Source organism: Silurus aristotelis (genome assembly GCF_946808225.1).
Source record: "Silurus aristotelis genome assembly, chromosome: 1".
Lineage (NCBI taxonomy): Eukaryota > Metazoa > Chordata > Actinopteri > Siluriformes > Siluridae > Silurus > Silurus aristotelis.
The window spans coordinates 37,893,335-37,909,590 of record NC_139574.1 but is presented as its reverse complement, the minus strand read 5'-3'; the positions used below and the strand labels follow the sequence as shown (position 1 = coordinate 37,909,590).

Here is a 16,256-nt window from a genome sequence, read left to right as displayed (position 1 = left end):
GAATTTTAGCGTGTTGTTCAGAGGATCCAACTGCTCGGTGTGTATCGGCTGGGATTAAATACAGAGCTGAGACAGGCAATGGCATATCTGGAAGATTCAGTGGGATTGGAGAGCTTCATCCAGAAATCTATCGGGCTCTCTCAACGCCTGGCTGCGGGGCACCCAGCACTGGTCTCACCTGGGGATCGACTTCGTGACGGATCTGCCCCGGTCTGAGGGTCACCGCCCTCGAGACAGGGGAGGCCCTATTTCACCACGTCTTTCGGAACTTCGGACTTCCGAGGAGATCATCTCGGACAGGGGACCTCAGTTCACGTCCCGAGTCTGGAGGGCTTACTTCAGGTACCTGGGAGTCTCGGTGCACCTAACATCGGGGTACCACCCGCAGTCCAACGGCCAAGCGGAACGGAAGATTCAGGAGCTCAGCCGCTACCTGAGAACCTACTGCAGCCAGGACCAAGAGGAGTGGTGTCGGTTCCTGCCGTGGGCGGAATACGCCCAAAACTCGCTCCGTCAGGACTCCACTGGTCTCACTCCGTTTCAGTGTGTTCTAGGTTTCCAGCCAGCCCTGTTCCCCTGGTCGGACGAGCCGTGTGACGTGCCTGCCGTAGACTTCTGGTTTCGAGAGAGCAGCTGGGTTTGGGAGTCCGCACACACCCAGCTGCGCCGGGCCATCCGCAACACCCGCCGACATGCGGACGCCCGGCGGATCGACGCCCCGCCTTTCCGTCCCGGGGACCAGGTGTGGTTGTCCACCTGGGACCTGCGAATGAAACTGCCCTGCCGTAAGCTGAACCCCCGGTTCGTGGGGCCCTTCAAGGTCTTGGATTGGGTCAACGACGTGACCTACCGGCTGGAACTGCCGCCGAGGTACCGCATACACCCCACATTTCATGTGTCGCTACTGAAGCTCTGTGTCTGAAGTTCCATGCTTTGCACCCGCGCCGCCCGGCACCTCGGCCGAGGGGTCAACCTCGTCGCCGGGTTAGGACGTCTGGTGCCGTCCCTGGGGGAGGGGGTGGTGTCAGGGAGCTCCCTGCTTCCTCGCCTGTGCGCGCCCCGCCCGTCCGGAGCTCATCATCGGCTTACTAAGGCGGCACACCTGGGTCTCATTAACCGCCTGCCTACTTAAGCCCTTCACTCTTAACTCACAAGCGTCCGTTATTGTTTCCTGTTGGACTCTATGAGTGTGTTCTCTACGTGTTGTGCTTCATTAAATACCGTTGTTTTTCATTTGGCTCTCGCTTCGTTTGCTCGTGCCTGACAGCGGGACAGAAGCTGGTCAGAAGCTGTGATGGCAGGCCAGGGCATTACATTACTGTGATGGAAGTATTCTTATTATTTTGAAATAGTGGAGGAAAAGGAGAAGGGAATAATGGTTAAGTGTAGATTATGTGTTTGTGAAAAGCTCTTGTCAACTGCAAAAAATACCACTTAAAAAAAAAAAAAAAAACATCTGCATCTGGAATTAGAAGACAATGTGAATTCTGTGTGTGTATGTGTGTGTGTGTGTGTGTGTGTATGTGTGTGTGTGTGTGTGTGTGTGTGTGTGTGTGTGTGCGTGCGTGCGTGCGTGCGTGTGTGTGTGTGTGTGTGCATGCATGGTCATGGTATGAGGTGTTGATATTCAGTGCTGTGTGGAAGGAGATGAAGGTTGTTAATCGTCCCACCAAATCAGTTTATCACACCTGCTGCTGTGGAATTTAATTTAAGTAAATTCTTCCAGAAAAAAAGCTTGTTCACGTGAAAGAAAAGTGTCATGGTCAATTTTCTGCCCTGGGCAAGATTTTACTTGGTGCCACTTCCCTTACAGCCCATTCACCAATAATCATTGTGTTCAAACATTCATAACCTTATTTTAAATTGTTTCCAGTAAAACTATAAAATATAGGTGCTGTCTGGGTCACATTATAAATTAAACACAAACAGTAAGAATAATTACATCTGGTCTTCCTGCACATAAATGTCTTAATTTAAACACTTCTTTATCATACAGTACTGTTTAATCTTCCACTTCATTTTAAAAAGTGTTCGATGTCCAGTAGGTGGCAGTAATGTTCTACTAAACTTTAGCTCCCTCTAGCGGTATCACGATGAATTACACTGTACTACACTTTTAAAGTAAATTGTACATGAAATGTTGTTTTTTTTAAATAAGCCAAGTTATAAACAAACATTACCAAATTAGCACGGTGTCCGAGAAGTGCAAAAGACATTAACAAATCCGAAAACAAAATAACAAATGCAAAAACAAATTCAAAAACAAAAAAACAAATCCGAAAACACAACGACAAGTCAGACAAACCGGAAAAGGTAGGTATCCTTTGTGAATGTAAACTTACCGATCATTAGACGAGATTCACCTGTATATCTTGACTGACAGGTGTCTTGTCCAATTATCTGTAATCAAATATATAATATATAATATAAAATATTTTATATGATCAAAAGTGATCTTCCAGATTGAATTCCAGTGGAAATGCGACTGATCCGAAGCTGCTGCTTTTTCAGCTGATACACACTGTGTAGTCAAAAGTATTTGGACACCGGTCTTTTCAAGCCAGATGTGGTTCATAAATTCACCTAAAATGCACTTTATGACTTTTATCTGAAAGGAATATTCACATTTACTATTATTTATACAACACCATGTCACTATTAGGGTTTATTAGAAGATTACACACGGCAGTAGTATTTGAGTGATGTAGTGGTGAAGCTCTAGAAGTTTTTTGTGTATAAGTGCAATATAAATAAATAAAATTCAAGTTAAATAAAGCTGATTAATATTAATGTAATAAACTAAATGATCCAGAAAAGACAAGTACAGATTTAATAACATTTATTTTGTCCAAAAATGTTTTTATAAACTTTACTATTTATGCTGAGAACCTGCGTGAAGGTGGTACTAAATTTATTAAATGAACCATTTACATTTTAGAACTGAATCAAACTTACTGTAAGAACTCAACTTGATCTGACCTCAAATCAGGCTCTAAACTGTAGCAGTTCCTCCTCCACCCACACGGGGGAGACTCCTCAACTTGATATAACTAGACAACGAAAACGATTAATAATATTTCTACATATTTAAGTAAAAAGAAAGTCCTGACACGGCCACTAGAGGGCAGTGTAAGACTAAAATCTGAGAACCAACTGCAGTTATTATTATTATTATTAATATTATTATATTTATAAAATATATATATATAAAATTATTATTATTTTTTTTTTTTTCTTAATAATATTGAACCGTCTTAAACCTAAACTGTTTACTGTTTTACATACAGGGGGTTATGTTTAATTTTTAAGCAGAATTTTTGTGATATAAATAAATGAAACAGAAATTAAATGAAGCTGATTAATTTTAATGTAATAAATAATGTAGAAATAACGAGTACATATTTAATAACATTTTAACAATTTATTTTGTCAAAAGGTTTTTATAAAATCCAGTCTTTATGTTGAGAAACTGCATGAAGTTAGTATTAAATTTAATAAAAGACTCTGAACTGTACGAATGCTATTTGTTCTGTTTTTGAACTAGAAACAGTGAATGTTGAGATGTTTGGGAACTGATTATTGTCTGTATATATGCAGGTCAGGGTTTTTTCATGCTGGAACACCGTTCATTACAATGAGACGATGATGTAAGATGACGAGCCAAACCACGGAGACGAAGCTGACTGAGGTGAACCCCTCAAACTAACCCAGGAACAGAGAAGGAACTTTCTGACCAGCTGCTGGTTTTGCACAAACAGAACAAAAGTTTCTTTTTCTTGAGTGAGACTGTTGAAAGAAATATTTTTAAGGAGACAGAATGTTTAATTTACAGATTTTGTTAGAACTGTGGAATCGAGTCATTTACCAGTAAATCTTTCGATTCAGACTCAATTGAACTGAAACCAGTGAACCGACTCTTCTGGACCTTATTATTTTTAAATGAATTTATTGAACCGAACTCTTTTGAACCGAGTTACTTGAACTGAATCTACAGAGTAGAAAGTTATTATAGAGAGTTATTAAAATTAATTTATTGAATAAAATTATTTTGTAATGTTTTGAATGCCAAAGTGTTATTTCTGATGTTTTTAACTAACTGAGGTTTTTAAAAGTTTTATTTTAACAGTAGATGTTATAAGGCTGCATTATAACTAAACTTAAAATTTTTAGTTATGATTTAAATGAAGTCCAACACTTTAATAAAACAAACAAAACACAACAAAATGTGAAATATTACATTTTTATTAAACTTTACAATAATTATAGATTTTTACTTTATTATATGTAGGACATGTGCTCACATGCTGAATCTAAACCTGCCCAGAGCTTTACAGATTTTTGCTCTCCAGTGCTACCATTTCCTGTTCCTCAGGAATTATTGAGGAAGTTGTAAGGATGGTCAGATCTTTCCATGAGGTCAGACCCCGAGAACTGCCATGCAACAGAACAATAAACTTTCTAATCTGAGGAGAAGATCTCTTTAATTTGAGGAGAGGAATACATCTGTTCAGCTGCCCACTCACCCATCCTTGAGCCCCCTCTTTCCCTCCTGGGGATATGACTGGGTCATGGAAAGATGATTAAGAAGTTCCTGGAATTCAAGCTACTATACTTGCATACTGCAGTTATTATAATTTAAGTATTTATGAATTTTAACTTTACATGTTTGGTATCATTTTAAAGGTCTCAGTGCGATTGGAAATATGAACTCAGTACAATATCAGTAGAACAGAGCAAAAATAAAGATCTCAGGTTTGGGGAAAATTCTGTCCTTCTGATGTGAGATTTGTCCTGGAGAAGATCTTTATCAGGTGTTAGTTTTCTGTTTTGGTATTTTTTTTACCACTGGAGGTTTTTGGTTTTTAGGTCACCTCCAGTTCCAACTAACTAACTAACTATCTATCTAAATGTACAAGAAATTAAAAATAGCTCCTACAGTGAAATAAATTGTTTTTATTGTCATTTTAATCATATGCTGTACAGTTGGGGCAGTACACAGTAAAACAAAACAATATTGCTTAAGGACCGAAGTGCTCCATATTACAAGACAAAATGACACAAAGCAACACAGAACTAAAATCTAAGTAAGATGTAAGGTGCCCACCCAATGGCCCAATGACAGAATCCACTGGTGTGGGTGAAGGTATGCTGCGTGTTAGTCTTTCGCGCGGCTGTAAAAAATTACTCAAATGGATTGCACTTTGTTACATGAATCTAATTTTTACCTCTAATCTGACTCCAATTTATAATAAAGATTTAACTTGAATATCTCTAATTTAAGATGATCACCTTATTGGTTGCATTCCCTCTTTTTAATTAATCATTCGTTATGGTCCTGGAGTCGCTTAGAACCTTGTGCTTGGCTAACGAAACCTTCTCAAAGAGGCATATTGGCCAGTCCGAATCTTAGTCAGAGGATATAACGGTAAACTAATATTCTTTAAGTAGACCTCTCAATGCTTGCTCGTGCATAAAGAATAATGTATTTAGCCACTTAGTTATAACTTGCTAAATCAGTAATAGTCAGAAATCAGAAGGTCTCAGACGTTGTGCTCTATGCTCCATCCGTTCATGAGCCTTCAGTTTGTACTATCCTGGCCGTAGATTTGCGGTAACACCAGGCTACATAAACAGCTAGATATAAATGATTTCAGTAAGTTTCAGAGTTAATCAAGAATTTTACATTTATTTGCCGGGCAATAATCAATAAACAAATGTCACATCTAAAACAAATAATAGAAGCATGAAATGATCAGCATAAAACCAAATATTTTAACAATGCAGTTTACTAAAGAAATGTTAAAGAATCACTGTACCTGGCAATAGAGACACACTGAGAAGTTCTGACTACAGAATGCTTGTTTCGACAAATTTCCTTGAATACGGAAACCATCGTAAACACTTTTAAATTTAAAGTGATAAAAGCTTTGCAAACCCTTTCTTGGGACAGGATGTGACCTATAAACCAAATGTTACCTAGAACACCTGGTAAGGATCTTCTCCCGGGCAACCCTTATGTCAGTAGGACAGAATTTCCCCAAACCTGGGGTCTGATATAGGACTGAGATCATATTTCCAATCACACTGAGAACTTTAAAATTATACCAAACATGTGAAGGTAAAATGTATAAATCCCAAAATAATCATGGGTCAACCCACAAATGGCCCCTTTATGGGGTTGTTATGGGACCACAGTGGGTGAGATTTAGGTCCCATTTATTAATTTCATGATTGAACTTAATGAACTTAATGTGTACTTAATCTTACTATGGAAAATCCACTGTCAAACCATTTCAAACCTCAGTTACAATGTAAAACCGTGCCTGACCAAACAAAGAACTAATATTAGTTGATTGTATGTGCTGCTCTATGATTAAAATTACATGGTTGAGTATTTGAACTGTGCAAAATAAATGACTTCAACTCAGAATGTGTGAATCACATTTAATTTAAATTAATTCAAGTAAAAAAACAGGAAACAGGAATAACAGAATTACTAATGTAGAATAGTTCACTGGTGGGTCTATGCAGATTCCTCAGCTGCACACCTACAAAACAGTAAAGAAAGAGAAGACAGAAAAGGCAATTTAGTACATTTTAAAATACTACCATTAACAGCAGCATCTAAAAAAACATGCATCAACATAATTAAGACATATCCTAGAATCTCATCAGTGAATTGTTCCCACCTCTGCCTCACACAGTAATAACTTATGCCGGGGGGCCAGTCACAGAATCCAAAACTTATGAATGTACCAATTAAAATATCAACCTTGTGTCTGAACTTGACTTTTAAACGAATATTTGGCTTTTGCCAAAATCCAGTGATTGAACAATGATTCTGATCAGCTGAAAGATGTAAGTCATACCTCGGATCACGGTGGACCAGAAAGTTCAACGCACTGCAGAAGAAAACTGAAGAAAACATATGCAAATACAAAAAACACCAGCAAAATAAGAAAACATCTTCATCAGCTAAACAACACGAGCTGCAAATCCTCACAACACAACTAAATACAGAAACGTCCTGCAAATCCTCACAACACAACCAATTCATTTACACTGCAAACAGCACAGACCACAAAATAAATGTTTCATGGGGACCCCAACAAGTGACGACCCCGGGACTGCTTGTTCAGTGTCTATTCATCAGTGGTGTTGTTGATGATCTGAAAGGTGAGTTTGTTGATTATTTTAATTTTAAGTTTAATTTTTTAGTTTAATAGTTTATTTTATGATTCCTTGGCTTTGCCAGTTAACATAATAACGTTTTACAGTTAATTGTGTATTTCATCAGATTATTTAGGATAATAATATCCAAAAGGCCAAGGAATCATAAACAAACAATAATAAAATAAACAAACAACTCACCTTTCAGGTCATCGACACACATCAACACCACTGACGAATAGACATTGAACAATAAGCAGTTCCAGACGGGTTTGTCACTTGTTATGGTCCCCTTGAAAGATTTATTTTGTGATCTGTACTATTTGGTTGTGTTGTGAGGATTTGCAGCACATGTGTTGTCAAACTGATAAGGTTTTTTTTTTATTTGCATGTGTTTTCTTCTCAGCCACTGTATAGGATGCCTTGAGGATAAGTAATTTAAAAGATATTTTTTCATCTCAGGGTGGAGTATTCCTTTAATTAAACAGAGGCAAAAACACTGATCGGGATAAAATATTATTAATTGTGCAGCCCTAGCTATAGGTTATAAGACTTACACTTCCGGCTGTACTGCCCTCTGATCATGGTCCTGCTGGGCTCTCAAAGCACGGTTGCCTTCTCTGTCTCTTGCATTTGTGAACCATTTACCAAGTGCTTTCTCCAGCTCTTTCTTACTGACAGTTTTCAGCAAAGGGTTCTGCTTCAGGCTTCCTGTTAAGCAAAACATTTATATAAAGTAGAGCATGCTACTGCATCAACCAGGGCACAATCCATTATTTGTATGCATGCAAGTTACGTGAGCATAAAAAAAAAAGACGAAAAAAAAATCACAAGGTTGTAAACACCTTCTAATCCACCATTTGCCCAAACTGTTAACTGATCTGACTGACTTTATGAACGGCGTAAAATGACATTTATTATCTTTAACGTAATCATAACGCATCATATTTTTAGTAATGTTTAGAAATGAGATAAATATGAATGGTTTTTCATACCTATTTCACCTAAATCACATTAAAATAATGTTAAGTATTGTCACAATCTCCTCAGAGCTTTTCTCTGTGTATTGTATATACACATGTTATTGAGGTAGTGAAAGAGAAAGATTACTCCACAGTGCTTTTACTGTTTCACCCTCCTGTTATCATTAGGACACTTTATGGAGAAAACATGGGTGAAAATGGTTTCAGAAGTCGTTATTTCCACATTTCAGTAGACACTGTCCTAGTTATCTGCTAATCGTTAAGAATTTTCAGTTTTCCACAGGTGTTTATCTCTGAGGTAAACCAGTTCACTCTCCACAATTACCTTCTTTATATCGTGCCTGTAACTTTAATTACCACAAATCTTTCAGAAGTATACATTAAATGAAAACAACAGTAAAATGTGATTAATTTAAAACAAAACTTCTTACCGTGACAGAGATGTCAGGTTATCCAGGTCAGGTTATCCAGGTCAGGTCAGGTTATCCAGGTCAGGTCAGGTCATCCAGGTCAGGTCAGGTGATCAGTGGTAGTGAGTGATGATCGTTTCTTCAGAATGAGAAGGCGGGAACACAGGAGCCAATGGGAGACTCTATGAGCTGCACAAGCAATTTTTTCGTTCTTTTTTTTTTTTAACTAAAGGTTGTACTATGTTATTGTTATTATATAAAATATTTGTTTCGATCATATAAAACACGCAAAAAACATATAAATTGAATTTATCATCAATTGAATAATATAGCTAAATATAGCCCAAATGTGGCCCATACAGGGCCCTCAAATAAACAAATTGGGCAACCTAACTGGGGCTCACAACCCTGACTAAGCTGGGGCCCACATTCAGCCCATCAAAGTGCCCACTCTGACCCCATGCCCACGTAAAGCCCATATAACCCAGATAAAATCCATGTGGGGTCCACATGGACATGTTGGGTGGGATCGTCAGCCTGATGAAGGCCAGGCTGCGTCTATACCACCTGAGACGCTAAAGAGACTTTAAATCACCCTCTCTGGTGCTGAGGTCTTTCTTGAACTGCACTATTGAAAGTGTTCTGATGGGTAGTATCTCTTCTTGGTTAGAGAAATGCACCATGTAGGGCAGGCACCAGAGGGTGGTGCAGTCAGCTGAGCGTTCTGAGCTCCCTGACCTGCAGGACATGTACAGCAAGCGGTGCTGGACCAGGGCCGGAAAGATATTGGAGGACCTCAGCCATCCCAATAAAGAAGTCCTCTTTTCTGTGTTCTGAGGAGGAGATTCTGCCCACAGGCCATTCGGAGTCTAAACCAGGAAAACACCTAACACATGAACACTTTAGTGACAATCGCACTGGGACACTTAAAATCTGGACTATTGTAAATATCTATCTATTATTTCTTTCTGACAAAATTTCAGCCAGTAAGTAGTTTCACAGATACCTCAGATCGTGCGGCCTGTTCGGTGTCAAATACATATACATACAGTTATGTTCAAAATAATAGTAGTACAATGTGACTAAACAGAATAATCCAGGTTTTTAGTATATTTTTTATTGCTACGTGACAAACAAGTTACTAGTAGGTGCAGTAGATTCTCAGAAAACAAACAAGACCCATCATTCATGATATGCACGCTCGTAAGGCTGTGCAATTGGGCCATTAGTTGAAATGGGTGTGTTAAAAAAAATAGCAGTGTGGCATTCAATCACTGAGGTCATCAATTTTGTGAAAAAACAGGTGTGAATCAGGTGGCCCCTATTTAAGGATGAAGCCAGCACTTGTTGAACATGCATTTGAAAGCCTGAGGAAAATGGGTCGTTCAAGACATTGTACAGAAGAACAGCGTACTTTGATTAAAAAGTTGATTGGAGAGGGAAAAACCTATAAAGAGGTGCAAAAAATTATAGGCTGTTCAGCTAAAATGATCTCCAATGCCTTAAAATGGAGAGCAAAACCAGAGCGACGTGGAAGAAAACGGAAGACAACCATCAAAATGGATCGAAGAATCACCAGAATGGCAAAGGCTCAGCCAATGATCAGCTCCAGGATGATCAAAGACAGTCTGGAGTTTCCTGTAAGTACTGTGACAGTTAGAAGACGTCTGTGTGAAGCTAATCTATTTTCAACAATCCCCTGCAAAGTCCCTCTGTTAAAAAAAAGGTGTGCAGAAGAGGTTACAATTTGCCAAAGAACACATCAACTGGACTAAAGAGAAATGGAGAAACATTTTGTGGACTGATGAAAGTAAAATTGTTCTTTTTGGGTCCAAGGGCCACAGACAGTTTGTGAGACGACCCCCAAACTCTGAATTCAAGCCACACTACACAGTGAAGACAGTGAAGCATGGTGGTGCAAGCATCATGATATGGGCATGTTTCCCCTACTATGGTGTTGGGCCTATTTATCGCATACCAGGGATCATGGATCAGTTTGCATATGTCAAAATACTTGAAGAGGTCATGTTGCCTTATGCTGAAGAGGACATGCCCTTGAAATGGTTGTTTCAACAAGACAATGACCCCAAACACACTAGTAAATGAGCAAAGTCTTGGTTCCAAACCAACAAAATTAATGTTATGAAGTGGCCAGCCCAATCCCTGGACCTTAATCCAATCGAGAACTTGTGGGGTGATATCAAAAATGCTGTTTCTAAAGCAAAACCAAGAAATGTAAATGAATTGTGGAATGTTGTTAAAGAATCATGGAGTGGAATAACAGCTGAGAGGTGCCACAAGTTGGTTGACTCCATGCCACACAGATGTGAAGCAGTTTTAAAAAACTGTGTTCATACAACTAAATATTAGTTTAGTGATTCACAGGATTGCTAAATCCTAAAAATAAAAATGTTTGTACAAAATAGTTTTGAGTTTGTACAGTCAACGGCATACACTGCTATTTTTTTGAACACACCCCTTTCAACTAATTGCCCAAATGCACAGCCTTACGAGCGTGCATATCATGAATGATGGGTCTTCAAGTCAAGTCAAGAGGCTTTTATTGTCATTTCTACTATACACAGTGGTACACAGTACACAGTAAAAACGAGACAACGTTTCTCCAGAACCCTGGTGCTACACTAAACAACAACAAACAAAACAACATAGAGCTACAACACAAGTTACATAAAGTGCATCGAGTGCAACCTAGTGCAAACAGTGCAGACAGACAGTGCAGACAGACGACACAAGACAAGACACAAAACCCTATATAGCGCCGACCAGTAAACCTACTGTATATTATACAGTACTGTACAAGAAAACTGTAAAAACTATACAAACTAAAAAAACTATATCCCAGAAGTGAGTATAACCAGAACAATGTAGTGCAAAAAATACAGCAGCAGTCGAAGGTGCAAAAAACAGCATGTAAACAGTACAATTATGTGCAAAGAACAGCAGTTGAGAGTGTGGTACAGTTTAGAATAATAAATAAATGAATTGTGGTGGAATGGATTGAGATAAGTGACGAGTGTGTGTTAAGTCCAGGAAAAAAATTTTACAGTTCGTTACACACATTTGAGTGCGTGTGTGTGTGTGTGTGTGTGTGTGTGTGTGTGTGAGTCCGTTTCATTTCTGTGTATTAAGTAGCCTGATGGCTTGTGGAAAGAAACTGTTGCATAGTCTTGTTGTGGCGGCCCGAATGCTTCAGAACCGTTTTCCTGATGGCAGGAGAGTAAAAAGTGTGTGTGAGGGGTGTGTGTGATTGTCCACAATGCTGTGTGCTTTGCGGATGCAGCGTGTAGTGTAAATGTCCATGATAGAGGGGAGAGAGATTCCGATGATCTTCTCAGCTGTCCTCACTATCCTCTGTAGGGTCTTGCGATCCGAGACGGTGCATTTCCCAAACCAGGCAGTGATGCAGCTGCTCAGGATGCTCTAAATGGTCCCTCTGTAGAACATGGACAGGATGGGGGGAGGGGAGGTGGGTTTTCCTCAGCCTTCTCAGAAAGTAGAGACGTTGCTGGGCTTTCTTGGTGATGGAGCTGGTGTTAAGTGACCAGGTGAGGTTGTCTGCCAGATGAACACCAAGGAATTTGGTGCTCTTGACGATCTCCACTGAGGATCCATCAATAATCAGTGGAGATTGGTCGCTCTGTGCTCTCCTGAAGTCCACAACCATCTCTTTCGTTTTGTCCACGTTTAGAGACAGGTTGTTTGCTCCACACCAGGCAGTTAGTGTTACTTTTTTCATTGAACACGGACGCACCAAGCTGCAAGCAGCTATTTTGCCGTTGGCTCCGTCTCGTGTATTTTTGCTTTCGGAAGAGCGCTTTTTTCCCTGTTTGAGAATTTGAAAGCAGTGCGTGGAGGACATTCCCACCAGAACGACGAACACACACTACATTACCCACATTAAGGGTACGTAATTTCTCTACTATGGCGAACATCCAGTTCATTCAGTGTGTGAAGTGTGACATGTTTAGTCAGTCTCTCCCCGTTGTTAGCGATAATTTTATCTGTAAGAAGTGTAAGCTAGTTTGCTCTTTGACGGAGAAGATCTTAGCATTAGAGGAGCGCATCCAGAGTCTAGAGAGAAGTAGTGAGTGCGAGAGCAGTCCAGGTTCTGCAGGGGAAAGTCTGGATGCCCTAGGTGAAGTTAATATTCCCCCGACTCCGGCATTAGAGCCCGCGCAGCGGGGCGAATGGGTGCCGACTCGGCGGCATATTCGCAAAGCCAAAGCTAACGCTAAGGCTCGCCCACGGGAGCACCATTCTTCTCCGCTTCACGTGTCCAACAGGTTTGCTCTCCTCAGTGAACCACCCGCTGAGAAACCTGAAAGAGCTCTGGTTTTAAGAGACTCCATTCTGAGGCACGTGAAATTAGCTAGACCTTTAGGGGCACCAGCAGCACAGGTCATGTGTATACCGGGAGCCAGGGCACCGGACATAGCAGGTCAGCTTAGATTCTTAGGAAAGCACAGGTTCTCTAAGATAGTTTTTCACACAGGAGCTAATGATATACGCCTTCGACAGTCAGAGGTTACTAAAAGTAATATTATAGAGGTGTGTAAATTAGCGAAGGCAATGTCCGATGCTGTAATATGCTCTGGCCCCATCCCAATACGACGTGGCGATGTAGCCTACAGCAGGTTATGGTCGCTGAACTGCTGGATGTCCGAGTGGTGCTCCAAAAACAATGTGGGCTTCATTAATAATTGGAGCATTTTTGAGGGCAAGGCTGGCCTGTTAGGGCGGGACGGTGTCCATCCCACTCGGGAAGGTGCTGCTCTCATTTCTTGTAGTATAGGTCATAGTCTCAGAACAGCACTAGTTAACAAGTGACTGTCTAGAGCCAAGGCCAGGGAGCAGACAGACAGGCTAAACCAACCGTCTGCTAGCTGCACAGAGTCGTCACTCAGGATCCACCAAATTGAGACTGTGTCTGTCCCCCGAGCGAAACCAAAATATAGGAATTCTCAGAAAGTCTGTTTTAGTAACCTGATTAACATAAAATTAAATAGGACTGAACGCACAGCCAGCACCTCTGATCTAAAGATAGGATTGCTGAATATTAGATCTCTCACGTCTAAAGCGCTTACTGTAAACGAAATTATTACCGACCAGGAGTTTAAAATAATGTGTTTAACAGAAACATGGATTAAACCAAATGAATATTTAGCATTAAATGAGGCGAGTCCTCCTGGGTATAGTTACATACACCAACCCCGTCTAAATGGCAGAGGAGGCGGAGTTGCAGCTATTTATAATAATAATCTAAGCGTCACACAAAAGACTAAACACAAATGTAAAACATTTGAAGTTCTTTACACCAGCATAAAATATTCAGTGTCCGAAAGCAGGTCCAGTCAGACAATTCCACTAATTATAGACCCCCAGGGCCCTACTCTGATTTTCTCATAGAATTTGCAGATTTCATCACACTACTTCTCTAGACAAAGCATTAATTGTTGGTGATTTTAACATTCATTTTGATAATCAGGAAGACTCCTTAAGAGCAGCTGTTGTGTCCATTCTAGATTCAGTTGGAATTAATCAGAATGTTATAGGACCCACTCATAGTGGTGGACACACTCTTGCTTTGTTGTTAACATTTGGATTAAAAATAAAAAAACGTAGTCATAGTTCCACAGTCTGAGGTTATTTCAGACCATTATCTCATCTCTTTTAAAATTTGCCTCAGTCATTGCATTACTACTTCACCACGTCATCGTGTTAAGCGTACTTTCACGTCAGCTACAGCAGCGCGTTTTATTAACAATCTTCCAGAAATTACGATATTAGATAGATCTCCGTCTGACCCTGCAGAGCTCGACTGGGCCACTGAACACCTAGAATCAACATTACGTTATACCCTAGATGATGTAGCTCCCCTTAAGACCAAAATGATCAGGGAGAAAAAATTAGCACAGTGGTATAATGATCATACACGCACCTTAAAACAGACCACTGGAAAATTAGAACGTAAATGGCGTCAAACAAAATTAACAGTATTTCAAATAGCATGGAAGGAGAGCCTCCTAATTTATAGAAAATCTCTTAGTGCTGCTAGATCAGCATATTTCTCCACCCTCATAGAAAATAACAAGCATAATCCTAGATTTTTATTCAGCACGGTAGCAAAACTAACAGGGAATAAAAGCACTGCACTCACATGCACACCATCATTAGGTACTAATGATTTCATGAACTTTTTTAATAATAAAATTGAAAACATCAGGCAAAAAATCCAGACGGTTAATATAAATCCAAATTATTTTACAAGTAACCCTGTAGACAGCAGTGTAATTATAACAGACAATCAATTACAAAGTTTTACTCCTATTCACGAGAATGACTTAATTTCATTAATTTCCTCATCAAAATCATCAACCTGCATTCTCGATCCCTTGCCTACAAGTTTCTTTAAACAGATAATTCCAGAGGTAATTGAACCTGTTTTAAAAATAATAAACTCTTCCATTAGCACTGGTTTTGTACCAAAATCCTTCAAACTGGCAGTTATCCACCCCCTAATTAAGAAACCTGACCTTGACCCATGTCAGCTGTCCAACTACAGACCAATATCAAATCTCCCCTTCATAGCCAAAATTTTGGAAAAGGTTGTAGCACAGCAGTTATGCTCACACCTACTTATGAATAATATTTTTGAATATTGTATCTATGTAATATATGTATCAGTCAGGATTTCGGCCTCATCATAGCACAGAGACGGCGCTAGTTAAGGTGGTAAATGACCTGTTATTGGCCTCTGATCAGGGTTTTGTCTCCTTACTTGTTTTGCTCGACCTTAGTGCAGCTTTTGACACCATTGATCACACTATACTACTTGCCAGACTTGAGAACGTTGTTGGAATAAAGGGAACAGCTTTCTCTTGGCTCAGGTCTTATTTGACAGATCGCTATCAGTTTGTTGATGTTAATGGTGAGTTCTCCACACTCTCTGAGGTAAAGTTTGGTGTTCCTTAAGGATCTGTCTTAGGCCCTCTGCTTTTCTCTTTATATATGCTGCCTCTTGGAGAAATTATTCATAAACATAGTATTAGATTCCTTGCTATGCTGATGATACACAGCTGTATATTTCAGCAAAGCCAGATGAGAGAGATCAGCTTAACAATGTTGAAAAATGTGTAAAGGACATTAAACAGTGGATGCTCGATAACTTTCTTCTGCTAAACTCAGATAAGACGGAAGTACTTTTACTAGGACCACATGCAGCTAGAAGCAAACTTTCCGATTACCTAGCATCTCTGGATGGTGTTTCTGTTTCAGCGTGTACGGCTGTCAAAGACCTTGGTGTGATTATTGACTCGAGTCTTTCCTTTGAGGCTCACGTGAATAATATTACCAGGATCGCCTTCTTTCACCTTAGAAATATTGCTAAAATTAGAAATATGATGTCGTTACAGGATGCAGAAAAACTAGTTCATGCTTTTGTTACTTCTAGATTAGACTACTGTAACGCTTTACTGTCTGGGTGTGCGAGTAGGTGCATAAATAAGCTTCAGTTAGTTCAGAATGCAGCAGCAAGAGTCCTCACTAGATCTAGGAAATATGACCACATCACCCCTGTATTAATCAGTCTACACTGGCTCCCAATCAAATCTCGCATTGATTATAAAATACTACTACTGACATATAGCACTTAACGGTCTCGCACCGCCGTATC

At 39.8% G+C, this 16,256-nt stretch overlaps 3 protein-coding genes across 6 annotated transcripts in view; 1 reads left to right on the top strand and 2 right to left on the bottom strand.

Annotated features, from left to right (window-relative positions):
• The window catches only part of LOC310723807 (uncharacterized protein), a 544,801-nt gene that overhangs the window by 462,453 nt on the left and 66,092 nt on the right, over nt 1-16,256 (top strand). The window lies entirely within an intron of this gene.
• The window catches only part of LOC310724396 (uncharacterized protein), a 142,148-nt gene that overhangs the window by 81,289 nt on the left and 44,603 nt on the right, over nt 1-16,256 (bottom strand). The window lies entirely within an intron of this gene.
• The window catches only part of LOC310724089 (uncharacterized protein), a 32,519-nt gene continuing 25,676 nt past the window's right edge, over nt 9,414-16,256 (bottom strand). Inside the window, exon 4 of the transcript XR_014532922.1 lies at nt 9,414-9,432. The gene's annotated coding sequence lies outside the window, so the exon portion shown is untranslated. The remainder of the gene's footprint in view (nt 9,433-16,256) is intronic.